Source organism: Serinus canaria, chromosome 4 (genome assembly GCF_022539315.1).
Source record: "Serinus canaria isolate serCan28SL12 chromosome 4, serCan2020, whole genome shotgun sequence".
Classification (NCBI taxonomy): Eukaryota; Metazoa; Chordata; class Aves; order Passeriformes; family Fringillidae; genus Serinus; species Serinus canaria.
Genome location: NC_066317.1, coordinates 61,323,234 through 61,350,753, shown reverse-complemented (window position 1 = coordinate 61,350,753; position 27,520 = coordinate 61,323,234). Strand labels below are relative to the sequence as shown.

At 43.7% G+C, this 27,520-nt stretch overlaps 1 long non-coding RNA gene across 1 annotated transcript; it reads right to left on the bottom strand.

The window, feature by feature from the left end:
* Nucleotides 1-204: 204 nt before the first annotated feature.
* On the bottom strand, nucleotides 205-27,520 carry LOC127059535 (uncharacterized). The gene is made up of 3 exons (XR_007777463.1): nucleotides 27,356-27,520; nucleotides 24,945-25,120; nucleotides 205-966 (listed from the first exon to the last, which is right to left on the bottom strand). It is a non-coding gene; the product is annotated as an uncharacterized LOC127059535 (long non-coding RNA).

Below are 27,520 nucleotides of genomic sequence, written 5' to 3'. Positions count from 1 at the left end.
AAGGCCAGCTCTCACTGGGCACAAGCGTGGTTTGACTGTTGATTTTTCAAGGCAGTTATCCTCTCTCTGTTCTACTTGCAATGCACTACATTTTGGAAGGATGTTGTCTGTGATAACTCATCATAAATGCTCCTTTTGAAGGGTGCTTTGGAGCACAGGGAGAATAAGGTTGCATTGCCCACAGACCTGACAAAACTGAGATGGTGACACTGGCAAAGGAGCTTAAAGCTCCTTTTGAAGGCAAAGAAACACACTGTAAATTAGGTTACATAGTGTTAAAACTAGCCCTTGTCCTTGGCTGAACATCAGCATTAGGAAGGTTTGCTCTGGGAATCCTTCACAAGCAATAGATCAGTGCAACAGGAGAATAAGGAATTGTTTGCAGGGAATCCTTAGCTGGCAGACAGCAGCCATGAGTGCAGAAACAGAAGATGTGCTCAGAGAGTGAAACTTGGCAATTTCAAAGAGCCTTATTCCTAATTTAGTAGACAAACAGCACACAGGCAAATACATAAAATAAACACAGTTTTCATAGATACAGCATGCCAGATCCATGTCCTGAGTGTGGCTGAGGAATATTGGGCAGTGGGAATCAGGGATGGCAGGGAAAAGCTGAGTCCTTGGCCAGCCAGGTAGGTCTCACAAAGATGAGTATTTGCATGGTGCTGTGCTGTGGGGCTGTGACAAGAGGTTGTGGCTGCAGTGATGCTTTGTCTGTATGTCTCTCATCCCCTGCAGAAGCTAAAACACCATTTCCAGGCCCTTTCACAGCCCTTTTCCAAGGTTAGTTTGAACACACTCAGCAAAGATAACTCATCCTGCAGTTTGAAGAGGGAAAGGATCAGAAAATGCTCCCAGCCATGTTGGTGTGTCTGTGAAATGACCCTCTTGATCTGATTGCTCTTGACTCATCGCTTTCTGCCATCATCTCTCTCGACAAGCTCTGGGAGACAGGACTGAGTCTCACTGCAGAAAAATAGGCAAAAAACCATGGCTAAGCAAGTTTGGTCTGGAATGGTAAAATCAAGTGATAATTTAATTCATTGCAAGTGATGCAAGTCTGTGCTTAGCAAATTGCCCGTTCCCAAAGTCAGAAAACTCCTTGTGCCTGTGCTTTCTCTTCCACCTGCCAGTACTGCTGATGGAGAGGTGATATTCCTGCTGTGATAGTGCTTTCCCAATGAGTCCCCAGATTTAATCTCCCTTCTGCAGCAGGCAGGAGTTAATTTTGCAATTGGGAAAGACACTTTAAAAACAGAAAGTAATTTCTAATATCCGAATTGGGAATGGAGGAGTGGGGAATCAGAGGTGTCTCAGCTCCATGTCTGCAGCCTGTGGCCAGGACAGGGAAATTGGGAGAGTAGAGAGCCAAATGCTCACAGCTCACCTGAGGCATGATGTCAAGGGGATACATCTTGTAGGCTGTAGAATCAGGCATTTCCAGAGGATAACTGGAGTACCACTGCCTCAAGGGTCTTAAATCTTGTTGTCTACCCGTGGGGAGACTCACTTCCAACACAAAGACCTCCTTAAAAAGCCCAGACATAGCATGAATACCCCTCTTTATTACCCTTAGATTTGAGTGGTTTTAATAATTTTTAACAGGAAAATAAAACAAAAAAAAATCTAATTTATTTTTTTAAATACACAGTGTTTTGATTTGTAATGCTTTGAGATGATGATAGATACCCAAATGTTCCCAAAAGAACATCTGTTGGGAAAAATGATGCAATATCCTGACAAAATGCAGCAATTTTATAGCAATTTATAAGCAATTATCTTTTTTAAACAAGTAAATACCTTCCTCACTTTTTCCTACACAATTCCAATGTTGAATTTCTGGTGCAGTTGCAAATAAGTTTTTCTCTAAATTCTTATTCCTGTTAAAAGCAAAAAAAATTCTATCAAAATGTTTGCTGAGGCAATTCAGGACCATGTGAGACTAGGAGTGATTCTTCATAAGAGGGCACTTCTCATTCCACTCTGACCTTGATAGGCTACAGAAATACCTGAGTAGCATCTTTTCTGGCTCAGCACATTTTTTAAAAAAACATCAGCTGTGCTTTCTTTTGAAAATCTGCATTAGCTTTAAAAACCTTACTGGATGGCCTAGTTTCCTGTGGAATTATAAAAAAACCAAAATTGCGCCTTGGGCAGAATGACCTCATTCTTTGCATTCTTATTCCCTGCAGCTCTTCCTTATGCTTTTTACTGCTGGGATGTGTTGGATTGCGCTCTACATCCCTCAGTGGATAAAGTAAGGCACTGAGTGTGAAAGCAGTAGCCATGTGAGACACTAAACCTTTCAGGACTTAAGATCCCACCAGTGGGCACGTGGTCTGTGCCACCATCACACTTCATCTGTTTGTCTTTGTCACCAACCTGAGCAGAAGCAGGAGTGTGTGCCCTGGCAGATCTGCTGGGATGTGCAGGTTCTGCCAGACTCTTCTGCCTAGGTGACTGCTTTAAATTGCTGGGCAAATACATCAAGGGTGGCCATCAAGATCATCAGCTGTAAAATAAGTTATGTAGGTGGGTACGTGTTATGGGTGGAAAGGTGAGAAGACAGAACCTCCTTCCCACCATCTCTGACTCTGCTAGAGGGGAGCATCCAGTCAACACTGCCCCCACTCCAACATACTGAGGGCTTTTGACTGTGGGACTCAAACTGGTGGAAAAAACGATGGGCCACGGAGCTACAGAGTTTTTGTGAGGTGCCTGGCTTTCACTCCCTCCCACTGGAGCTGCTTCACTTTGTATAGGCAATTAAATATTCATTGGGCCAGGGAGAGAAGAGCAAGAGATTGAGTCTATTGCCCAGTTGTTCGGGTGCTCACCTGGGATGTGAGAGATGCAGGGTCAAGTCCTTGCTCCAAAGATGATTTAATTATTCATACAAAGTGGAAGAGCTCCAGCAAGAAGGACGTACATGCCAGCAAGACTGATGGCTCTCTCCTGCGCTGCACAAAACCTCTTCCCTTTTAACGGTGGGGTGGCTTGATGCATGCTTTCTCCTTGCCAAGAAAATGTTTCCTGTTTGCACTGTAATTTGCTAATTTATTGACCCTGCTCCCCAAAGCTGGGCTTGGGCACCGTGCTCCATGGCAGGACTCACATTCTGGGCTCCTGGCCGAGGGAGGCACAGCCCCCTGCCCACCAGTGACTCATTTGTCATCAGGTCAAGAATTATCTTTTGCTGTGCCTCACTCCCTGGAACATCGACTATCTCCCCCATCTGAGAAGGAAAGCCCAGGAGCTGCAGCAAGGGCCAGGCTCCGAAAGGGAGCAGGGAACATGAATTTCTGCAGGGTTTTCCAGGACTCACAGGAGCTGCTGTGGTGAGGAGACAGTGAAAATAAGGAACTTCCTCTACAAGAAGGAAACCTGTAAAATACTCCCATCCTGTTTGCATCTCCTGAAGTGTTTCAATGTGGATATATTACACCTCCTAGGTCAGTGCCACTACAGTTATTTTTTCTCCCAGCTGGCAATGTTTTATAAAATTCACTGAGATGGAAAACGAATATTTTCCCCTCCAAGGGCAAGTGGGAATGGCCTATGTTGTGTTATCCTCGACAAACAAACAATCTTCCTTTCAGTAGCATCTCACTCTTTAAAAGTATCAGGATTAAGGCAGAGATTAAATAGGTTAGTCTGCTTTACAGGAAGGATCTTTATTTAAGCACCTGGCCACTAACACAGCTAGATTTCCATGGGACCTTTAAATTGAGTATGTCTCCCTCAGCACCCTGGGTTGTATCTGTTGTGTTCTTCACAGAACATCAGGTAAAAACACAAAGAACCAGTGTGGTGTTTAAATTTACATAGACAGTTGCAACAGAAATACAAAGTTATCCAACTTTTATCTAGTTCCTCATTTCATACATTTAGTTTGTTCTGGTACTGTCCATTTTTCAGTATTCACAAAGGCAAAGTTACTGATCACAATAAAACACAATTCTGTACATTTTTTTTAATCAAAGCCAAACAAAACAAGACTTTAAAAATAGCTATTACAAAATATTTTGTTCTTATACTTGCTATCAAAATCTGGTTCTGTTGGTTTTGATTAATGGCTTACACACTCAACAGAGATTGCATTGTTTACTTTCTTACCCAAGTTTACATTTATTATTACTGCTAAGTTTTGTGTTAGCACATGCTGTTTTAAATTAAATGAATATCCAAATACTGTTTGAAGTTGCTAATGGCACCATATGTACTGCATTTTCTTGCATGCTATTTAAAGAAAAACTCTTAATTGTACTACCAGCGCCTGAGGATATTTTTGTGGTAAGCAATTAAGATTCATTTTCCTGTTCATGTAGAAAATCACTTCATGAAAACACTGGAATATAATAACTTTTGTCCAATTTATGCATTCTTGCTTTGATAATTTGTTTTAAGGGAGAAGAGAACTATTGTTTAAAATCTGAGAATCTCAATAAGCATATAATTGTTATTTCTAACTGAACAGTTCCTTCCCTATCCATAAAACAAGCAATGTAACAAAATTTAAAGATCTTCTTCTAAACTTAACCAGTGAGTCTATTTATCCTCAGATTTCACTGCTGAAAAGTACACAAAAGGTGTACACAAAATGTGTAAAACAGGCAATAAAAACCCAAAAGCTGTACAGAGGATTTAAAACCAGGAAAAAAACGAAAAATCCCCTAAGTACATCCGATATTCAGAAAAAAAAAAAAAAAAACCACACACAAAAATCCAAACGGAGACAAGAACCTGTGCTGTTCTCAGGGAGGTGAGAAGCAGGCTGGCCTGGCAGTGCCACATCTGTGCCCTCAGCACAGGCACCCACAGCCAGCGCTCATTTCCCAGCTGCTGCTGGGAGCTGTGGGGCTGGTGGGAGGCAGAAAAGGCTCCTTGTTCCTAGCCAGGGCTGGACTCATCCCAACTGCAATGGCAGAGGAGGAAGAGGCTGGGAGCAACTCCGTCGGTCCCACACTTCAACATTGTTTGGGAGTGATTTGTTCTTCATGACAGGGTCAAGCTGCTGTGAAAAGGTTAAACAAACGGGCTTTGTAAGCTCCTTTTAGGGGAAAGCTGGTCAGAAGGCCCCTTTAATCAGCGATCCCCTTTAGCCCTGGGAAAAGGCACCAGCCAGACTCATTCACAGGGCTGTGGGGAGCCGGGGTGAGCATGGGGTGGAGGCTTCCTACCCTCCTGCAGCCACCTTTGGTTGGGGAAACTGAAATCCTGCAAGGGAAGGTGTTTGACTGGAAGTGCTGTTGTGCCTCCTCCTGTGCTGGGGTGCTGCCGCAGAGGAGGAGGAGGAGGAGGAGGAGGAGGAGGAGGACATTCCTCTCCTCTGGGGCCAGTGTCTAGCCCAGCATCCCTAATGCTGTCTGCACCCATCCTGTCAGAAGGGTAATGAGGGGAAGTTCCCAGACTAAAATTAAAAGCACCCCAGTCTTCAGAGGAGCCTTGTAATAGCAGCCTTCACTTTCCCTCTGCTGTGGCTGCAGGTCTGGCACTCTGCTGGGAGAGGATCCCTAGTGGGTAAATCCCTGCAGACAGGCAGGCTTTAGTTCAGCTTCTCCTGACCCATTTTGAGGTGCATACCCAGTGCAGAACACATCTGAACTGCAGCTTCTCGGAGATGCCCTAGGGCAGGGATGGTTCCTCCTGACACTTTATTCATAGAACAGATTAATAATAGTACTGGCTCTGCTCCCCTCCCAGGGAGAGTGCCAGCTGCCAAGGGTGGCTTTGTTTCTGCTCTTGTGAGTGGTGGAGGCAGGAGGAGATGGCACTGAGGCCCCTTGGCCCGATGTGTTACAGGGAAAGGGTGGGAAGATGCATGGGAAGAGCTGAGTGGGGCAGCAAGGGTCCTGTCATACTGCTCTCCCTGTCCTCAGGGCTCCCCTGCCCTGCTCAGCTGAGTCATATGTTAACTTGGGCTCTTGTCTCTCCTTCCTGCTTATCCCCATTAAGCATCCTGCTTCCCCACCCTCCAACCCCAAGGCTTAGCTGTGAAGAGCCCAAAATCCACACACAGACATGGGCTGTGACTCCTGGAGCAACATTTGAAGGAAGGCCCAGGGGCTGTTATGAGCAAATCCTGCCACCTTCCTCTGCCAATTCCAGCCATGCCCATGCCAGGTCCATGTCTCTGCCTGCTTCTTCTCTTACTTAGATCCTTACTTCCCTCACCTCTTCAGCTACATTCTACTCACCACAAGAGAATTTAGTAGTGATTTTCCACAGACTCCAAGCCCATTTGATTCGTGCCACTGTTTTGTCCTTCTCTCCTTATTACATCCACCAATTTTCTTTTCTGCTCTCTTCCTCACCATCCACCCTTCCACCACATTCTGCTTTGTGTTCATTCTCCCCCTTACACTGCAGACAAATATGAAAATAGAAAAAGTTACCAGGTCCCTCCAGTTTATTGCCATGCCCCATCAGAGGTGCCATAATTGTCTGTATAAGCACTCCTAATCTATTCCAGAGCATAATAAAAAAATGAATGCAGTCAAAAAGTGAAGCTGATCCCTTCCTCTCTGTTTCCATGAAAAGGACCTCTGTGACCAGAATTTAGAAAAACAGTACTGTGCTTCCTCTTTGAATTCTTATTCCAGTAATTCTGTTTGAAAAAAGTAAAATGCAGGTCTCCCTCGTATTAGTTGGTCCATTTTGCATAGTTTCTTCTCCACTGAGACCATTTCTTTGGCAGTAATTTCAATATCCAAAACCTGGGTAACAATTGTTCAAATGAAACCACAAAGGAGAGAATGAAAAGCTTAATAGTTTTATTTAATAACCGAGTGAACTTAATAGCCTAATCATCTTCTGTGCCACTCTGATCTCTGACTCCCATACAGCTCACACTGAAATAGCCATAATATTTCACAGAGATGGAATGGATTTGGTAAGAGGCAAATCTTGTGATACTTCTTCAAAATGTAACAAAAAGGACATGTTAGTGCCTGCCAGATAAGAACTCGGTGCTAAGGTACTGAAGGCAGCAGTGGCTCTGCTGGTTTGGGTGTGAATTAAGAGCCTGAATTCCACATGAATCAACATATTTCTAGCACCACAGTCAATCCTCAGCTGAGTTTAATCTCCATCCTGCATCAGCTGTCAGCCAGCTGAAGAGTTGCCTTGCCTCAGGGGGTGAGATAGCTTGGTAGCAGTGAAGCTCTGAAAGAGAAGTCATCCAATCATCCAGGCCACTCTCCCACCATTCCACCCTCTGCATCAAAGTTAAGTAAATCACTTTAGATAATCCCTGGTGGATATTTCTTCTGATCTGCATTTCTGTATTGTAAATCCTGAGATTTTTATCAAATCCTTTTCTTGGATACCCTTTTAAGTAACAGACTCTGTTTCTAATATTTATCCTAGATTTCTTTGCTGCAAATGTATGTTTTCTCATTCTTCTTCAGCTGCTCATAAGTTACCAACAACTTTGTAGCCATATTTTACATATAGAACATTGTTGTCCCCTGTCTTTCTACTCCTTTTTTTTTCTCTTCTTTCTCCAGTTTAAACAAAGGCACATCATTCACCCCTCATGTTTTCCAGATTTCCGTTATCCTGTAGACTCTTTCCTGTTGATCATTATGAGGGCAGCCAAGCTTCCCAACTCTGCAAGCAGCATGTCAAAATGCCATTAGGCTGGGAGCTGTGAGGCACGTACCTTGGAAAGATGAGCAGGGAGGGAACCAGTGCTCTGGAAATGAATTGCAGCACTAAAGGATGTGGCTCCTGTGAACAATGGATATGAAGAAAAAATGGAATCCCTACAAAAATCTGAAAATCTGGGGCAGCTATTCCCCAGAGTGACTCAGTGAGTGTGATCACACCACAGCACAAGACACCTTGTTTTCTCTATATGGGGAATTTGGATTATTCAGCAGCCCCCGGGCAAGCAAAGGCTGATGTGATATGGCCAAGGTAGGAGAGAGGCACTTGGACTGTTTGAGAGTAAGTGTGTGGCCAATCCTGCTTAGCATCTGCATACCAAATCTCTTAAAACAGTGAGAAAGTCTCTTAAAAGACAGAGAAATTATTTCATGACAGAAATAATGTTGCCACACACATCATACTTTCATCCAGATGAGAGATACAAATGTTTTTGCATTACGCTTAATTTTCTTTTCCTCACCAAAAGATGCAGACACCGCAAACTTACAGTTCTACTAGTGGGGCATGGAACTGGTCCTGTAAATTATCCATAATTGCATGTAGGATTAGATCTGAATTAACTCAGCTTGATGTTCAAACCTAGACCCTGAAGACATGTGGTTCGTGTTTTGGAGAACCAAAGTCTGGGCAATGACTTTCAGTATTCTTTAATTTTTTCATGTGTTCTTAATACTAATTGCTTGTAGGTCTGACTTTCCCAAAACATGATCATAGAGAACAAATTTGCAAAGTTAGTTCCAGCATTTCCTCATGCTGGAGAACTTTGTAGGTAAGATTTCACATTATATGAATGAGTTCCCAAGCGACCAAAATTGATTTCAGAAGCTTAAATATCTTACAGAACTGGAAAAGCTCTGAAAGGCAAAACTCCAAGATATTCAGTGTATGAACAGATTTGCATCTCTCCAATATTAGGGTCCATTAACAACCTATCCCATTGCCAGGAAACAGCCAGAGGTTACAGGCTACCTGAAGAGTATGTATCCCACAAAGCTGCACAAGCACAAACAATGTTAATCTTTGGAAAAAATTATATTCTAGATTTGGCACAGAAGAGTCAGATTAGCTTCTCTGTTGCTGCAGAGATTTTAGTTAAGGGCTTGTTTTCTATGAAGCAGGAAATTCTGTCAAATATATACTGATATAACATCTGAGATTCCTGATAAAAGCTAACTCAGAATAACATCTTGAAAACTTCAGAAGACCCCAAAAAGGGCAAAAGACAAAAATAACATCTTGAAAATTTCAGAAGACCCCAAAAAGGGCAAAAGAGATCCTTGAAGAATGGAAGGATCTGGTGCATGTTTTGTTCTGGTTATCCTTTATACATTTTATTTAAACCTGTCTCTTTTTAAAAATATTGTTTCTGTTGACAATATTATGTGAAAGAACAGAGTACAGACACCACCACTTCTGGGTTTGAAGAAAACAAAATTTCAGAGGAGTGATATGAAGGGAAGTGAAAGCAGAGTAAAATCAGGTAAACGCAAAATGTGGCGTAGTAACAAACATGCTTAACTGGAGAAGGGCTCTGCAGAGTCCCGTTGATGAGGGAAAGAGAAAAAAAGGTGTTAGTGCAGAAGTGAGAGGAGAAAACCTGCTGCAAACTGAGTGCAGCACTTCAGCTGTGATTGGCATTTCTTGGAGAGTTCAGTGCCCAGGCTCAGATGCTGTGTCATGGCTCACAGGGAGCAGGGCACTCCTCTGTGTGGCTTTTCTCTGAGAAATATACTTGTTCTGGTATTGATTTTTGACACAGCAACAACAACAACAAAAGCAGGTAGAAGTTTCTTGGATCTATGCAAGGCTCTAGAACAGAAAAATGACAGAGGATGTGCATACTAGAGAAGGATCAAAACTTACTTTAAAATACCTTCACCTTTGTAAGGTCAAACCTGGAAAAGAGTAGGGAACACCTGGATGCAAGGTCTTCCTACATGACACCTGTGTAGCTGGGAATTTAATCTTGGATGGCAACCTACTTTTTGTGACTTAATTGAAGACAAATCTGTGTTTGGTCCCATCCCTGGGAGTGTTAAAAAAAAAAAAAAAGGATTTTTATTTGAACAAAACTGAATACTGTGGAATTTTTCTGAACAGCCAATAAAGACAGAGACACGTCTAAAAATAACTTTAAAGAAAAAATAGGTGAGCAAACAAACAAACAAGCAAACAACAACAAAAACCAAAACAAAACAAAACATACCCCTCTGCTTTGGGATGAAGCTAAAGGAAGGAAAGAGACAGATGCCTGAAGAAAAATTATTCCTTCCTTTAGGAAGGCTCTGTGAGGATACCCTCACTCGGCATCTGGGTTCTCCTGTAAAGACGAATATCAAGTTATCGAGGGGCGAGGGAAAGCCATCGAATGAAGAGCCCCCGGCGGGTCAGGACTCGGGCGCTCCTCACTCCAGCGGGGCTCTGGGGTCCCTTGGGCGGGGGGGTAGCCCGGCTGGCTGGGGACGGATCGAATTCACCTCCCAGCTGTGAAGAGAAGCTGCTTTGTGCAGACAGAAATTTAGTCTCCTGTCTTCCATCCCTGCTCGCCTCTCCGCTGAGGACGCGGCCGCGGTGGTCCCGTTCGTCCAGCGGGGCGGGCCGGGCTCGGCTCCGCAAAGGCGTCGGGAAAGGTGCGAGCCCCTCCCTGCTTCTGCCGAAGGGAGGCCGGGAACCTCGGCTCCCGGGCCGAGACCGTCTGGCAAAACGAAATGAACTTGAAAAACGCGTTTATCTCAGAAAGTAAAAGAATCAGAGTTAAAAAGGGACAAAACCAGACCAAAAAAGGAGGTTAAAGAAAGAAAAAGAAAAGAAAAAGAAAAAGAAAAAGAAAAAGAAAAAGAAAAAGAAAAAAGGGAGAGGAGAGGAGAGGAGAGGAGAGGATGAAGAAAAAAGAAAAAAAAAAGAAAAGAAAAGAAAAGAAAAGAAAAGAAAAGAAAAGAAAAGAAAAGAAAAGAAAAGAAAAGAAAAGAAAAGAAAAGAAAAGAAAAGAAAAGAAAAGAAAAGAAAAGAAAAGAAAAGAAAAGAAGCAGCTTTTCCTCAACCCATGTTTATTATCAGGAGCGGAAAGGGCCCCAGGCGCAGCTCCCCGAGCCCCGGTGCCACTGGAGCAGTGAGGGGGAGCGGCAGGCGCTCCGGGGCCTGTTCGGGGACCACTCTGTCAGGGGGACCTTGGGGATGTGCCCTGCCCTCCCTGGGGAAGGTAGCTGCCCTCGTGGGGAAGGACACGGCCTGTCGGGACGCCGCCGTGGGGATGGATCCCTGCTCTCACCTCAAAGCTGGGCCCGGGCCCGGGGCCGGGACTGCGGGAGCAGCGGAACCTGCGGCTGCCGAACCGGGCCGGACCCGCGGGACGGAGACAGAGCCGGGTGGCCCTGGAGAGGGGCTGAGCATCAGCCCGGGCCTGAGGGGGGCTCTGCGTTGTGCCTCTGCCCTCGGCGGGCTCCTCCAGCCTGGCCTCGGTGCTTTCCCACCCTTCCCCTTCTCTCCCGGCCGGTACCGCTGCTTCTTTCGTCTCCTTAAATTAATACACAAGGGCGATCTCTCCCCCAACAGTAGGACACAAGAATTTGGCTGTAAGGCATCTCAAAGCCCCTTGATTACGACCAGCTTAGTTCCTATCCTCTTCAGCGCCGAGTTTCATCCCTCCGCACGGCTCCTTCCCTCAGCCTCGGCCCCGGGGCCGCCGGGATGAGATACGGCGGGACCCGGCCTTCAGGGCATGCTTCACCCAGCCTCGGACCTCCGCACGGCCTGCGGCTCCCGAGGGCCGGGGCTCCTTCCCCATCTCCCTCCCGCTTCCCGGGGAAACGCCGTGCCCCGCCCGAGCCCCGTGTGGCCCGGCCTGGCCAGAGCAGGGCCGAGCAACAACCGCTGTTTCTCGAGGGAAATGCAGTGTCCCAGGAGCTGCACGTCTGGATCACACACCCACCGCCGCTTACGGGCCCCGGGGCCCCCGCCGGGACACCGGGACACCGGAACGCCGTGACACCGGGACATCGGGACCCCGGGACACTGGGACATCGGGACACAGAGACACCGGGACGCCGGGACAGGCCCCGGCGCATCTGTGCCCTCCTTTCCTTTGGGATCACGGCTGGAAGGTGGCGAGCGCTGCCTGCTGCAGCATTTCCTGCAGACGCTAACTGTAGTTTCCCACGTGAAACTTCGACAAAATTATCTCTCGCAGTAAAACTGAAAATGGGCAAATCCACCGGGTTTAGTACTGAGGAATTTTTCTTTCCCAGATAAAGACTAACGAAAACCTCAAGCGTCACCACGTGGTTGGTCTGTCTAATGAAGCAAAGGCAGGAGAACTTGTGGTTTCTCTATCAGCGCTGCAAGACGCATTAGCCACAGCTGGAGAGATCCCACGGAGTCGGGGGAAACTCAGTGGAGGCAACGCTGGATGTGAACACCCTCCTTGAAGTTAAGCACTGTCCTCCTCTTCGCAAGGAGAGGGCAGCAAGGAGGGACTGCGTCTCCCTGTCTTTTACTAGCTGTCAAGCGAAGGGCAGAAGCAGTTACTGTCTTTCTTAGAGTAACTGAGTGAGACGCTTTGCACTCCACCTTGCACAGTGACCATGGGTGGGTACTGGGATGAAGGTGATGAGACTCTGCCTGTCTGCTTTCTGTTCCAACAACTCCAGAAAACTGCATAGTGACTGAACACAGACCTGCTGTGTAGATTTTTTTTCTGTTTGTTTGTCTTTGGACTATTAAAAAAAAGGAGAGGAAGAAACAAACCATGCAAATGACATTTTACTGAGCAGAAATAACAGTAGGTGGTTATGATGGCATTATAAAGGTATTGAATTAGCTCTCGTTGCGTGCTCCTGTGGTTTTAATACTCACCAAGCTGAGACTTGTTTTGTTTATATATGAAACAAACATAATTGCTAGAGCCTAATAACTTATGTGTTTCTTTTGACTTAACTGGATTTTACTTGTGTTAAAAACATGTTCAAGACAAGGAGATAACAAAATGGAGTGGATCTAGAAATCTCTTTGTCTCTTTAAAGGGTGAAAACAGAAAGTGGAAATGTATTGTTGGAACATACCAATGAAAATAGTTTTGGTCTTTCCACAGAGGAGATCAGGAAAAAAAATCACAGTGAATGATAGAAATAAACAGTATGAAGCAGATATAATGGTGAAACTCTTTAAAGAAAATTTAAGTGTCCAGCTGATAAAAGATTCAATCCTACAGACAGAATGGGTGCAACTGGAAGGAGTTTGGTGCTCACATCTTGGGATGATAGAGTAATTTTGTCAACTGTCAAGACTTAAAGACGATGCCCAGGGAAAAAACAAGAGGAGGAGGAGATGTGCAATTTCAGCACCAGAAAAAGAGCATTCCCAGTTCAGGAACAGCTAGCTCACCGCTGAGTAATGGATAGGTTTTAAATGTGCCTGAAGATGGTGCTGTTTAGATGGCAGAGGGAAAGGCTCGGACAGCTGCAGTCAAGAGATATACCGTGAAAAAAATAAATAAATTATAAATGGTTCACCTAAATTTCTGTAACTCTCCAGTAGGTTATTCCAGCAGTAATTCCAAAATCTAAGCAGGGAAGATTAATTGAGAAAAAGCTTAGCAACCAACTTAGTTCTTGAACAATATCACTGTGATAAAACAGTTTCTGGTGAGTGAAATTTCAGTCCCTCCTATCTATCAGCAGATGCCACTCTCTCACTCCAGCACAGACAAGGTCCTTGTGCTCCCTTTCCAACACCCCACCCTGAGTACAGCCTTTAAAAACTTGTGTCTGTGCATTAACCATTCTGAGAAAAGGAGAAATTAAAGGGAAATACTCATGGCTGACTTTTAAGCAGCACATGGTGAAGGAATTTAAAGGGGAATTTCCCATCATGTACAAGCTTTAACGTTATTAAACTTGATTTTAATGTGACTGCAAAGTGATCTGCTATAGTTTATGACAGTCAGTTCTGCTGTCCTTGCCAGACTGGAAACTAGATTCCTTTTTTTTTTTTGTGAAGGTTTGTATAAGGTAATTTTTTTAAAGGACAGCAAGATCTGGACTAGCAGATTCAAAAAGAAACTCACTGACACATGTACGACACTTCCCTGCAATTAGCAATAAATAATCAGAGGGGAAAACAAGTTTTCTGGCAAAATACAGTTCTTGCAAAATTTATGCTTTCCCTTCAATTGCACAACATTTTTTAACACCATATGCCAATCTGGGAATCTCAAGCCTAGTAATTAGCTCCGAGTTTTTGGAACACTTCATAAGGCCTGGATTAATCCCAATTGCATTATCTGGTGTCAGTTACTCTGAGTTGGAGACACAGCATAGGAGTTACCAGCCAGTGAATTGTGCAATAATGACCAGATGCCATATGCTATTCCTGTATGGATATTTTACCTATAACTGATGTTAGATCCAATTAAGGGAAAGTCCATGTTTCCTCCTGATGCAAGGCAGAGCAGGCTGCATTTTTGCATGAAACATCTCCCATTTGTCAAGCTTTAAGTCAATCCCCTGCTGAGCCATTGTACTGAAATACATGATGCTTTTAAAAAAATTAAATTAATTTATTTCCAACAAAAACATGGTTCCAGAACTATCTAATGACCAGCCATAGGACCTTAACAGTTTGCAAGATCAAAGTCTTGAGTGGAAGCACAACCTTGGCATGGATGATGGCACAGGAAGGAAGCCTTTCCTGCAGCCTGGTGCTCTCTCCTGTGCTCCCTCACTGTAGCCCTTTGTCTCTGCCCTTCCCATCACAGTGTCTGGTCTGTGCTGCCTTGCATGAAGAGGTCCCCAGAGCTGGGTCAGCCCTCTGCATTTCTCTTGCAAATCTCCATTTCAGAGGTGTCAAGAGCACCCCATTGTCTTCTGCTAATTTCATTATCTTTTTTCATTTACTCAGAAGCAAATTAAAGGCAGCCTAAGTGTCACTGGAGGGACAGCTAATGCAACTGAATTGCTCCATGATTGTTGTCTTTTTCTTGCTCCATAGCAGGAGATTCAGCGCTCCTCCAAGGGGTCTTCTGACCATAGGGCTTGCATCCAGCAGGCCAAATCAAATCCAGTGGGAATTGTTGCCTATGGTGGGAATCAGTGATGTGTTTGGTATCACTCCAGCCATGTAGCATTAAATGGTCCTGCTCCAGCACCATGAGAGTCTCCCAGAAGTCCTGGGTCATAATTGAAGTCCTATGTAAATATCTTGGATGACTTTGGGAATATCAAAACACACTAAGTAGCTGCCTTGAAACAACCTAATGATGTTCAGGACATGTCAGCATGAGCTGTCCTCACAGTCAGTGGAGTTTATTAGGCACTGTCAGGGCACAGAGCCTCTGCTGAGAGAGAGTCCTGTGGATGAGACAGACTGTGTGCTACATTCATGAGTTTCTGTGCACATTAGGGTGTCCAGGTCAGCTGTAAATGGTTAAATTATAGATTATTTCCACTATGAATTACCCAGGTTCTCTTTTTCTGTTTTATGTTACTATAAAAGTCGAAGTGACGCTGGTGGACCCAGAACATCTGTGTTTCTCATTCTCCAAAAGCTTCACATATTGTGGTTGGGAAGGAGAAAATAGCTTTTCCAAAAAAGTCATGAGAAAGCTTCCTAGGAACAAGATGATATTTCCAAGATATTAAAATGGGGGACAAAAAAAAAAAAAAAAAAAAAGGCCAACAAAACAAGAGACAAGCAAAAAAAAAATGAGAAGGAGCACAAACTCATTCTTTCTAAAAAAGAACCTTGACAAGTTTGTCTTTATAGAGCAGCTTTTTCTGTATTGTATGGGGTTCTATTTTAGTCCCAAGGCTAAGTACCCAGCAAGACCAAGTCCCATATCAGAAAGACAGGGACCTAAATTAAGACAACAGTAAAAGAAGGAAACATGAGGTTCAGTTTTCAGGCTGTGGAGGAACAAGGCAAGCTAAATATTTATTAGTCCAAGGTCAGAGGCTGTCTTATGTAGGGTCAGAACTGAACACAGGATTACTCTGTGCTGTTCTGATTTTACAAATGACTTGTCTCCATCTTTGTAGAGACACGTGGATTTGGTAATTTACTGTGTAGGGTATTTTTTCACCTAGATGTGAAATTTGAGGTGTGAAATTGCTTTATGGGTAATTCTGTAGGGTTTTGCTTGTTTGTTTGGGACTCTTGTTGTTAGGGATCCTTCTGTCTTTTTTAACTTCTTTTTCTTCTTTTTTCTTTTTTTTTTTTTAATGTAGACAAAAAGTCTATGTGGTTTGTGAAAAAAAATCAACACTTGGAAATACTTTTGAGCTCAGTTCTTAACTGCTAAATGATTTTCAAAGCAGGTCTGCTTCCTATTTTTTCCATTTCCAAATATAAAATGTGTCACTATTTTGTCTTGTGTATTAAGATGTCAGATCAATATCTGAATAATTAAATGCAGCAGGACAATGAACAGTTTAATTAGCCTTGAGGTTTTCAGAGTATCAGCTATTAAAACTAAGTAGGAAAATTGGCTTGCTCTGAAGCCTTTTATTTATAAATTGCTACTTGGCAGAAGTACAGCTCTGAGTTTAGTGTACATTTGGATTGTGCAATACAGAACTGCTAGAAGGAACTCTTAATCCACCTGGACCTCAGCAGTGCCTTTTGTCTGAGATGAGTTACCTGCACTGTGCTCTCACAACACCTGGAGCATCCCAAGGGGTTCTGCAGCACCAGAACCCTTTTGGAGTTGTTTTACACCACAGATCTCACCTGTGCTTCACTTTGGATAAATTTTTAGTGAGAAATGAGGAAAACACACCTGTCAGGCTGGGAGCACTTTGCAGAGGTCTGTGCTTGGTCAGGGGAGGGATGTAGCCTTGAGGTGCACTGTGAAAAGGTCCATTTGGTCTTCAGTTAGACCAAACCCTGCCCTGGTGTTTAAGCAAGATTAAAAGGTATCTACACATCATGTCCCCAGTCAAGGATTAGCAAAGAAGTTCCTCTGCATCACCTTATTTTCACCTACATTTTGCTTACATTAATAGCAGCTTCAAGTAAATACAGGCACACATTTTGAAAGATTAGAAGAGGAAACGAAAGCAGTGGGGAGGGAAGTATTTTATATGCTTTTAAAATTAGTGCAGAATGACCAGACAATTTTCTTATTGACTTAATTTACACAAGGAAAAGATGCAAAATGCTGATTCCTGCTCACAAAAATTCTTTCCTATGAATTGCCTTGCAAGTGTAGTGTTTCATACCAAGGAAGGCTGGCTAAATGTGCACATGGGAGAAACATGAGACAAGACTGCAGAACAGATATAAGTTCAAAACAAAGAACATGTGGCCTATGGTCAAAATCACTACCTTGAAATAGGTCAGACGTAGAAGATTTCAGCTCAAGGAGAGGCACAGTTTTATAATTTATTTCCTCAGATTTCATTCAGATCCAAACTACTCTTGTTAAATGGAAGCCATATAAACTTACATACCAGTCAAAGATTTCCCCAGATTCAGACTCTGTGAAAGACAGACTTGAGATTTTTATGATTCTTTTCTTAATCCTTCTGATTGTAGTAGAATTTTAAATAATCTGCATCCTGATTAATATCTGATTAGGTACAGATACAATAACTGGAATTTGTTTGCAAAATTGGTAGTAGCAAACTAATCTAGAACATTAATCTGAATTTAAATTTAATCTAAGGGATCTACAAGTCCTTGTTAGGTGTCAGAAAGGTTCCAAAAGCTCTCTAAATACTGAGTGTTACTTAGAATCAGCAAGATGCAAATACTGTTAAAATCCTCATTAATTTTTCCTACCCACCATTAGATTTGGTCCTTATGGAAAAAAAGTAGTTCAGATTCCTCAGACTCATATTTCTCATGGATAATCTGCACTTGAATTTACACCTCATAAGGCTAAGGTATCTCTTCTTTGAGTCAGATCACAGTGGATTTGGGGGTTTTGTTTTGTTTTGTTTTGTTTTGTTTTGTTTTGTTTTGTTTTGTTTTGTTTTGTTTTGTTTTGTTTTTAAACTAGCATTAGTAGGTATATGAAAAGGGAAAGCCTGTATGTAAAAACACTGGAAATTTCAGCACAAGATAGAGGGAAAACCCAGCATCAGGCAAAAAGATGCTGGCGCTTTTTGACTCTGAGTCATAGTCTCTTTTTAATTCTCTGTTGATCTCAGAGATGGGTGCCCACGAGACTTCCTGGATTACCACAAAAAAAGTCCAAGGAAATATTTCATTGTCACACCATTTTTTTTTCCTGAATTGAACACATAGCCAAATGTAGTTGACTTGGAATAATATGGTTGCTGCACTTAATAAAAGAATTTAAATTATGGTGGAAATGAAGAGTTCCAGATGAATCATTGTTTTTTATCCCTGTGGACTAAAAGAACAACAAATCTAAGCAAATATAATCTACTGTGTTTCTTATCCTCAACTGAACTTTACTTTGACTTCACAGTATCATGTAATAATTTGGTCAGAATTACACAGAACTTGCCTTTCATGAAAGGGAATGGCTGCCATTCAGCTTTGTACTGACATAGTTTTGAGGCTATGGGCATACATTTTGAAGGATAAGCTAAAGATGGAGTGATGAGTCAGGTCCCTGGTCTGCTTCTGCTTTTCTTTACACCAAGAGGCACAAATGGAGGAAGGGGAAAGGGTTATTCTGGCCAAACAAGATAAAAACAACTAGAAAATAAAGAAATAAAGGTGGGCTTTTTTTCTATCTGCATCAAGTTCAGTGTTTGGTTTAATGTCAATGCCCTGTAAAGCGATATTGGCAGCACTTGCAGGAGCCATCATCCCTGCCAAGTAGGGGTGCACAGAGAGGGAAATAGATGACCCTCTACAGGTGTCCCTCTTGCCTCTCTGCACAGTAAAAGTCAAGATAATCTATCAGGCTTGACACCTGACTTCTGTCTGGCTCCTGCCCTGAGTGGGGACCGCAAGGCTCTGGAATGGTGTCCTTGCTGCTGAGGAGAGCCACCTTGTTTAACACACACATCCTCCATCCCAGCCAGCCCTGTGGAGACTTGGTGTGGAGACCTGGAGGTGCTCAGGCCCTTGGCCTGACAGCCAAAGGTACTGATAAGATCTTGCTAAGTCTGGCTATCATGACTGTCAAGCGTTCAGTTGTGAAAGCAAAATCTGTGCTTAAGAGTCTCAGCAATTGCAAGCAGCTGGTGTCTTTTTTCCCTCTTGCTAAATGTAAGAGGACAGCTCCTCGGGCCTGACCAAGCCTGGGTGACCTGTCGGGGCTGCCACGGGGATTGAATCTGCCTCACCCTAAGCAAGGAGCAAGGCAGGGTCAGGCAAGCTCTGCCAAAGGTGGAGACAGAGCACATCATGTTTCAGCAGCTCTGAAAGACACAGCAGAATGCTTTACCTGCTGACAGCTCTGCAGAAGATGGATGCAAAAAGACCCCAAGCTCTCGCTGCAGAGGGCTGCCAAAAGCCCCAAGTGCTGGCATTGTTCTAACTGCTTCCTCTCTGCTCTTTTCCCTGCTGACCTGTGCAGGCAGTGAGAAGGTAGATGGGATGAGGGAAAGGCTTCTCAGCTCATTTGGTTCCCCCTTTGGCAAGGCAGGTTCCCCATTTGGCAAGGTAGTCCACGCACTTTCTGCATGGGGTCACTCAGACCTATGAAGAAGCAGCATTTCAGATCACCTGGTATAAGCTTCTGAAAAGTTCCTCTTGTGCACCTCCTAAGCACAGTTGCTGTGAACCTGAAAACTGGATATTTGAAAAAAGTGGCTCTGGGATACAAGGGGTGTAAATGTCAACCCTTCAACCCCAACTTGTCAAATGTTGTTCTCCTTTACTGCGTGGAAGCCTCACTTTACCACAAGCTTGTTTGCTTATTTATTAAGTACATATGTTTTATGGAGTCTATGATCTGCAGAAAACATTCCAACTTGTGGACCCAAGGGCAAAATCCTTCTTTCCAATCTGTACAGATGATCTTTATGCTGATATTTTGCTCTTCCTAGGGGATTTCCGTGTATTGAGGGAAAGAGAAATATCAGAGCTGAAATCCACCAGGTGTATCTGAAAGGAAAAACCTGCTTAGTTGTCCTCCTCATTGCTTCCCTTGGCAAAAGGGGAAATGCAAAATGGAAAATGTAGTAGAAAGTATAATGATTGAGAGTGCTAATATTTAATAAACTGACTAGTCTTTACTAAATCTGGTGGCTTTGTGCAATGAAATTATAGTTCCATTAGCATTAACAGGAATTCATAGCTCTACAGAGGAATGGACATACTTCTCAAACTCTTATCTTAGGCATTTTCAGTGAGAAAGCAACATTTGAAAAGGTTTCCTTTCCACTCTTTAGATGTGTGTGATCTTGGATCACCCCTCTAGTTTCCCTTCCTTTTTTTTTCACCAAGTGTAGTCATTTCCAATAAGGTTCATGAAGGGTTTCTGCTTTTGAAGGTCCCAAATGGCTTAAATCACTCCTAGCACAAATGCACTCTCTATTGTGGAAACTGAAACCTGCCACACCATAAGGTGATCTGTATATTAGAACCAGATATCCCTTCACATCTGTATTTCCAGGCAGCAAAGCAGTATGTTTTGAGTTAACCTACTTTTAGAGTAGCTCATCAGATAGAGATATAGCTATAAATACTGCTAAAAGGGCTGGTGTTTGCCAGACTTTTGCAAGGGTGCTGGCAGGGGAGATGAGGAAGTGTAGGCAAGGAGTACTCTCTTTGCAAAGTACTTATCACCTACACAAACTTATCACCTGCCACAACTGCACACCATGATAGAAGGGCACTTCTTCTTCCCACTAAGGAAACTGGGCTCCCTTGCCACATGCACCACAGGGGTCGTGGGCTTCAGGTTGGACCCTTGCTGGTTCCATCCTCTAGTCCTAAGTGCAAATGGTGTGACATGGTTTGATTCTTCCCACCAAAACAGGGGGGTCTGATAGCCACTAGGAGCAGTCTATGGGCTTTATCCTCCTCCAAATGCCCTGACACAGACTGAAGGGGCCAAAAACCTCCAGGGAATAAGCTTACAGTGAAGACTGTGAACAAACATATGCCCAAATCTGTGCCATGATCCTTTTTAACTTGCCCATGCACACTCAGACAAGAAAGCCAAGCCATATGGAGCATTGGAGCAGGGCAAAAACCAAGTCATCTGTGCCCTGGAGTGGAGAGGCCACACTATCACATACTGATGGCTAAAGAAAGCAGTGCCACCTCCAGCTGAGTTCTTCCCCTCACTAAATGCAGTTGACTGCATCTTTGCAGAACTGCCTTCACACCTCTGCACTGTGGTATGTATTGCCATGGAGCACCAAGAAATCTTCCCCAAGACAGACAGCTGGAAGGGGCCACAAAGCAACTCACCTGACTTTTTCTGCATGATGTTTGCCCCCTAAACATGTGGAAAATGTTGGCTAGATATGCTCTGTATTTAAGAGCACAGGATGAAAAGGTTAAACATAGAAGCCTCCACTTAGATTGATTAGACCCCTCCAGCAGATGTGGGGGGAGAATTTTGCAGGAGAGAAGAACATAAAAGAAGCAGTGGCACCTCTTCCCACTTAGTGTGGCAGACAGCTAAGCTGCACCTTCAGCTCTCCTCACTCACTTCTCCAGTACTGTCTTCATTTAAATAGAACTTCAGCTTCCTTTGGGCAAGACATGCATTTACAAAGCCTAATATGGAAATTTTCCTGCAGCAAGGCCACTTATTGCTCCAATTTCAGTTAACTGCAGTGTAGATTTTATTATTCATAGCCAGAGGCTTGTGTAAATTTCTGGGTTGACTTCTCATGTCCTGGCAAGGGCAGAATGTGAGCTGAGGTGCTCAGGTTTCATAATGAATTGCTGTGGGAACTGGCTCGGCCATCCTACCACAACTCAAGGAGCTTGGGCAGTCAAAGGGGAATCTTATGAGAAGGAGCAGATATGGTTGAGTTTCCTGCTGAGCCCCACTGAGATCCTGGGGAAGATAGCACTTCCCAGTGCTGCTCCAGGAGAGAAAGCAAACAGAGCTTTACCACCAAGTTCACTCAGTGCTTGACCCGGCCTTCCTACTGCTTCAGGGTTTTCTAGGACTAATCAGAATTGATAACAAAATAATTCAGAACAAGAAAGTGAATGCATTTGGGGTTTCTGTGGATTTACATTAGGATTTGACTTCATTACAATATTAATTTTGACTTGGTTCAAGCCTTTCTAAAAGCATTTCAACACTATTTTCATGCTGCATGAAAATGTAGTTTTTTGTATACCATAATAAACATATTCATATGTGTGTAACTGTATATATCTCCAGATATGTATCTCCACACATGCTGGAGCATTGCAAAACCATTTATAATCTATTGCAGAACCATTTGAAAACTACATTCATCCCCAGATTTAATGACTCACATAAACTCTAACTACTATGGATTTCTAAAAAGCTTATTTCTGGACTTACTCAAAAACTTATGGTTCTACATTTGCATACATATCACTGGTGAAAGAGTTTTTGTTTGGAGGTGGAATAAGTATGCTTTACTCAAATATGATTTAGAGAAGCATAATTTTCACATGACAAGGGAAAACATTTCCCTTGATCTAATGACAGTTTTAAGGGTTGAATAGTTGTCCTCCTTTATGATGAACGACTCAAAAGTCAGTGGAAAGGAGATGCTTTCTGTTTTCTATCTATGCAGAGCACACTTGCTTCTTATTAATATAAATCATATTTATATGTGATTTTTAAGATCATGCAGTTTAATGTAATTTTCAGAAGTTTTCTTGAACATTAGACTATCTCCATAGTATATACATGGTTTGAAATATTTTCCTGTCAAAGTAAAAGCTAGTATGATTTTTAGTCCAGTGTTAACAATATTTGGGGGCTAACTTTGATCCGTGAATCCATTTTTCTTTTACACAACTGTAAAAGTACAAAGAATGTTTTGTACTGTTCTTCTTAATACTTTCTTTGATTGAAATTGGCTCTGTCCTGGAATTAATCTAAAACTCCTGAGTCAATCAGATTTAAGAAGGTATGAGTTTTTACGAAATTCACTAAGCTCCAACAGTTTTTGAAGTTTGATCTGAGAATCCAATCTATCAACACATGTGGACATTCACTACAGTCCTTGACAAAGTGTAGTGCTCTGCTAAAATAATTCAAGACTGAGTAAAGGAAGGGGAACAGCATTTTAATTTTTACTTCAGAATCCTCAACTTCAAGTTTTGGAAGAAAATCGTCAGATTCAAACAGTGGATACATACAAACAAACTAAAGAGTACCTTGTTATTCAAATAATAATTTGGATTTTTTTTTAGTGTTGCATTACACAAAAATCAAATGTTAAATGTTATTTCAAAATTGAGAGTCATATTCTCTTGTGACAGTGCAAGATTTTTGGTTTTTTGCTCCTTAGCTCTTTTGATTTAGGTAAAATAATGAGTTGTGTGCAGTGCTTCATTTCAGGACACCTTAATTTTCTGGGGAAAAATGGTTCCAACAATCTTACATGATAATAGGTTAATGTTCTGAAAAGCTTTGAAAAGTCAGGGCTTTTTCTTTTTTACAGTGTCTCTGTATTTTCAGTGTGATTGTTAACAGAACAAAATATCCATGGTTAGGTCTGGTAAGGATCTCTTTCCATAATGCTCTTTTGTCTGTATAACAATAATAAAAGCTTTATTGGCACCTATTTCACATGATCTCCATAATTCTCCTGTGGCTGACCCTAACCAGTACCAATAAAACCATGCATTTTCTCACTGTACATTAAAAAAAAAAAAAAAAAAAAAAAAAAAAAAAAAGTTAAAATTGTATAAGGAAATCAATGCCAAAGACCTTTCTAGAAAAGTCACTTTAAAACTGGATTGTTTTATAATTGCTATCTAATTTTCTACAGGGACTACTCTCTTTTATTTTAAGATCTCATATAATTTGATGATGGTTTATTTTCTCCCTCTCTCCTCATCTACAGTCAAACAATTAAATATTTCTGAAAGGGCCCTGAGATTTTAACGCAAGGGAACAGATATTCCCCAAAATCATTCTCGAACTGTTTTCTTAGTTAATATATTCAGATACCCAAGGACATTCTCCAGTTCGATAATTTATCATGGGTTAAAATAGCTCTCACTTAGCAAGAAGCCAGCTTTTAAGCGGTGCTATTCATGCTGCGAGTTGTATGGCATCTCTAACGAGCAATACACAGACATCACGGGCAGTCAGGACATGCCACAGGCTGGAAGTTTCCATCCAAAGCACTTAGTGACTATCTGTGAATAATGAACACATTCATGGGATGCAGCATGGCTTATATAGTGCCCTTGAGAGGGGAAAAGTTCTTTTCCAGTCTCACTGATGGTGAAGAATTCAGATGGACTGGGTTTATAAAGATAATACGCTGGATAGAAAAATAATTTGCTCTGTTTCCCCATCTTCAGGGACCCGTTAAAATTTACTGCAGGTTCAGGAAGGACTCCACAAAGTGTTGCTGCACTCAAGTGCTATTTAACTCACATTTGAGGGGCTTTAGGGTTTTCTACATGCAAGGAAAACTTTCTCACTGCCGTGTCCTTGTCCTTTTCGTGTTCCCTGCCACAGAGGCCTCCCATAAAAAGGTTATCCCCGTGAGATGTGCATGGGACCTCCACCCAGGCATGGGGGCTAGCAGGGACACCACTCTGAAGAGTCCCCTCTGCTTTTCCCTGAGAGCCTCAGCGGGACACAACCCACCACTCCTGGATCCTGCCACGTACCTGCCACTTTTTGGGGGAGGCAGAGCCTGTGCAGAGACCCGGCAAACTCTAGAGGGACGAGAGGTATCAGAGAGGGAGACTTTGGGTGGCTCAGGAAGGAGAGCGGGCCCCCACCTCTCCTAAAAAGGAGCAGGAGAGGAAGGTGATACACAGAGGTTTAGGGGGGCCTAATCATCTTCCCTTTATTTTCTGGGGGGTGTTTGTTTGTTTGTTATTTTGTTGTTTTCTTGTTTTATTATTGCTTCTAAGTAGCTCCAACCATCCCTCCCCTGAAGGAGTTTTGGACACAAAAAAGCAACACTGCTTTCTAGGAACTGTTTTTGCTTTTTGGTGGCTCACGACTAGTTACTGAAGATGATAATATAGCTTTGATTTGTTTTATTTTTATACGTAAATACCTGAACAGAATACGGCTGAAACACTATTTTTAAGTACACACACACATATATGTATATATATGTGTATATATGTATACGAGGGTCTATGTATATAGTTATAAATATGTGTAATACTATATATATAAACCAAAAGCAGATATTGGCCAAGATTTCCCTTACCCCCAGCGATGCCGTCTGATCTCTCAGGAAGGTGTCAAGATCTGAGCGATCTGTTCAGCACGGCTTTTTTTTGACGCGTAGAAAGGAGCACGATGCCCCTGCCCAAAGCCACCTCTGCCCGCAGCGCTGGGGGTCAACAGTGCCCTGCAAAGATCCGGGCTCCAAAAACCGCCGCCCTTAAAAGCAAAGAGGAGCAGAGGTTAGGGGTGCGAGCGATAGAGCCTGCCTTTCATTTCGCTTCTATTTTACGACACATCGAGGCAGCGAAGGGAGAGCGAGGGGAGACATCAAACACCGGCAGGGTAATTGCATTCACATTGCAGGAAGCCGCTCCTCTCCGCTCCGCGCGGGAGGCTGCGGGGCAGCGGCGGCAGCGGCCGGCCCGCCAGCACCGTGACTCACTGGAGGCTCTTGTCACACTCACATACGCGATTTCGGCCCCAAATATAGCCAGTCTGCTAATTCTCCACGGAACCCGGCCCTAAATCCCCATTTCTGTCCGCCCTCTGCGCGGCAGCCGCTGTCGAGCTCAGGAGCCGTCGGAGATGGTGACGGGGACACCCCACGGGCACCCCACGCCATGGGGCCATCCCCGGCCAGTGGTGGGCACGAACTGGAATCCAGAATTGTTCAGCCGAAGAGACCCCACCGGCAGTGGGGTGGGGGCCCCAGCCCGCGGCCGCCCCGCATGGAGCGGAGCTGCTCTGGAGCTGGAAGTCTCCGACGCCTCGGAGAAAAACACGTACCTGGGAAAGAAACAGAGCCAAGGGTGGGAAAAAATAACACACCCCAACAGCTCTAGTCTAAACCTGGTCTCAAAGCCAACTCTGTAGAAAACACGTGGTTTTAACTCCCTCCTGACCCACGGAAGGTATCAGGACCTGCCCAGGCAAAGTCTCTCCATTCTCCCGCCTGCAAAAAATATTTACTGTGCCGCAAAGAGATGGCAGAGGAAGAGAAGGCAGCGGGGGAAGGAAGGAGAGGTTTCGCTTCGGCGTGGCCACGCTGAACCCCGGCGGGGACGGCCCGGGAGCTGCGGCACGGCCCCTGCCCGGAGCGGGGACAGCCCGGGATGGCAAAGCCCTCGGCACAAGGGGACCTCTCCGCCACCGCTACCTCCCAGTAGGTGCCTCCGAGAGACGTAAGGATGCCTTTCTAAGGCCAAGGATGCCTTTCTAGCGTTAAATTAAGAAAATGCCGTCATTGCGTGCTTCTTTTGCTTCCTACCCTGATGGATGGCTGAAGGAGACACGCGCCCTTTTTATTCTCATCATCATATTAAGCAGCAAGGATAGGAAGCCTGAAATGTTAGTGATGTCACTGTAGCAATTTTAAAAGTGTGTAAACATAATTACAAGCTTAAAAAAATCCCCAATAAACACGGACATGCATGTACAAGTGTTGCATTTGCAGGTATAGAATTATACTCATCCTGATTTGGTCTTTCATGAATACATGTCAGTAGACACGATTTTCACAAGCACAGTTCAGCATTATTGCACACCAAAGAGTTATACATTATGCTAAAGAAATATGGATGGAGGGTGGGGAAAGCAAGAGCAAATTTGATCATGGTGATTTTATTAAACTATTTATAAGTAGAAAGCAGAAAATATTACACAAGTTGCATGATCACACTGTAGAGACACTTCATAAAATATGGGTATGGGACACAAGCATATCTTTTATCAATATGCAGATTGCATATGTTATGCGCAGAAGCAATCACCGGCCACATTTTTTCTTTATTCCAGAAAGCACACATTTTCTGAGTCTGGCAGTCAAATAGATTTCACGGTTTATGAATGCATAAGAACGATCGGCCAAACCTGTATTTCCTACGCAGGAACAAGCAAAATGTGCAAAGCATCAAAGTCATAATATTTATTAACGTCCCTTCTGTGCAACAAGTGACAAATGCTCTGTCGCCCGGCTTACAATTCACTAGACTGCCCTTGGTCTCTGCCCAAGTAAGAGAGCATTCCCACTTTTCCAGAGTCCATTTTAGAGCTCGGACTGTTTGCATCTTTCTGGAGCCGTTGGAAAGGGAATTATTCCCTTATCTTAATTTTGGGTTTTTTTTTTTTTGGTTTGGGTTTTTTTTTTTTTTTTTACGTGTTCTTTCAAAAATAGGCCCTAATCTCAAAGGTCCCCACTGTCACTCCGGGAAAGGGAGCGAGACCGCTCCGTGGAGGGGAGGCCCGCTCGGCTCCCGGCTGCGCCCCTGCCCCGCCGGACACTCCCGCTGGGCAGCCACCGGTGCCCCCGTTCCGCAGCGGGAGGGGGAGGCGGGGCCTGGGGAAGGGGAACTTGTCCAGGAGTACCGCAGAGGGGAACAAGGAGGGATCCTCCGGCAGAGGAGGAGAAGCTTGACCAGCAGATGCGCATCGCAGGGGCGTCTCTGTACTCACCCAAACCTCCACGGATCTCCGACGTGCGCTCTGGACCGAGCTGCCCCTCCACTAATCTGGCTCGCCCGGTCCCAAGGGAAAAGGCAGAGGGTAACCCTCCTGCTGCGACTCCCCGCAGCCAAGGGGACTTTGGTGGGGTTGCCGGGGTCCATGTCCCAAGGCTGT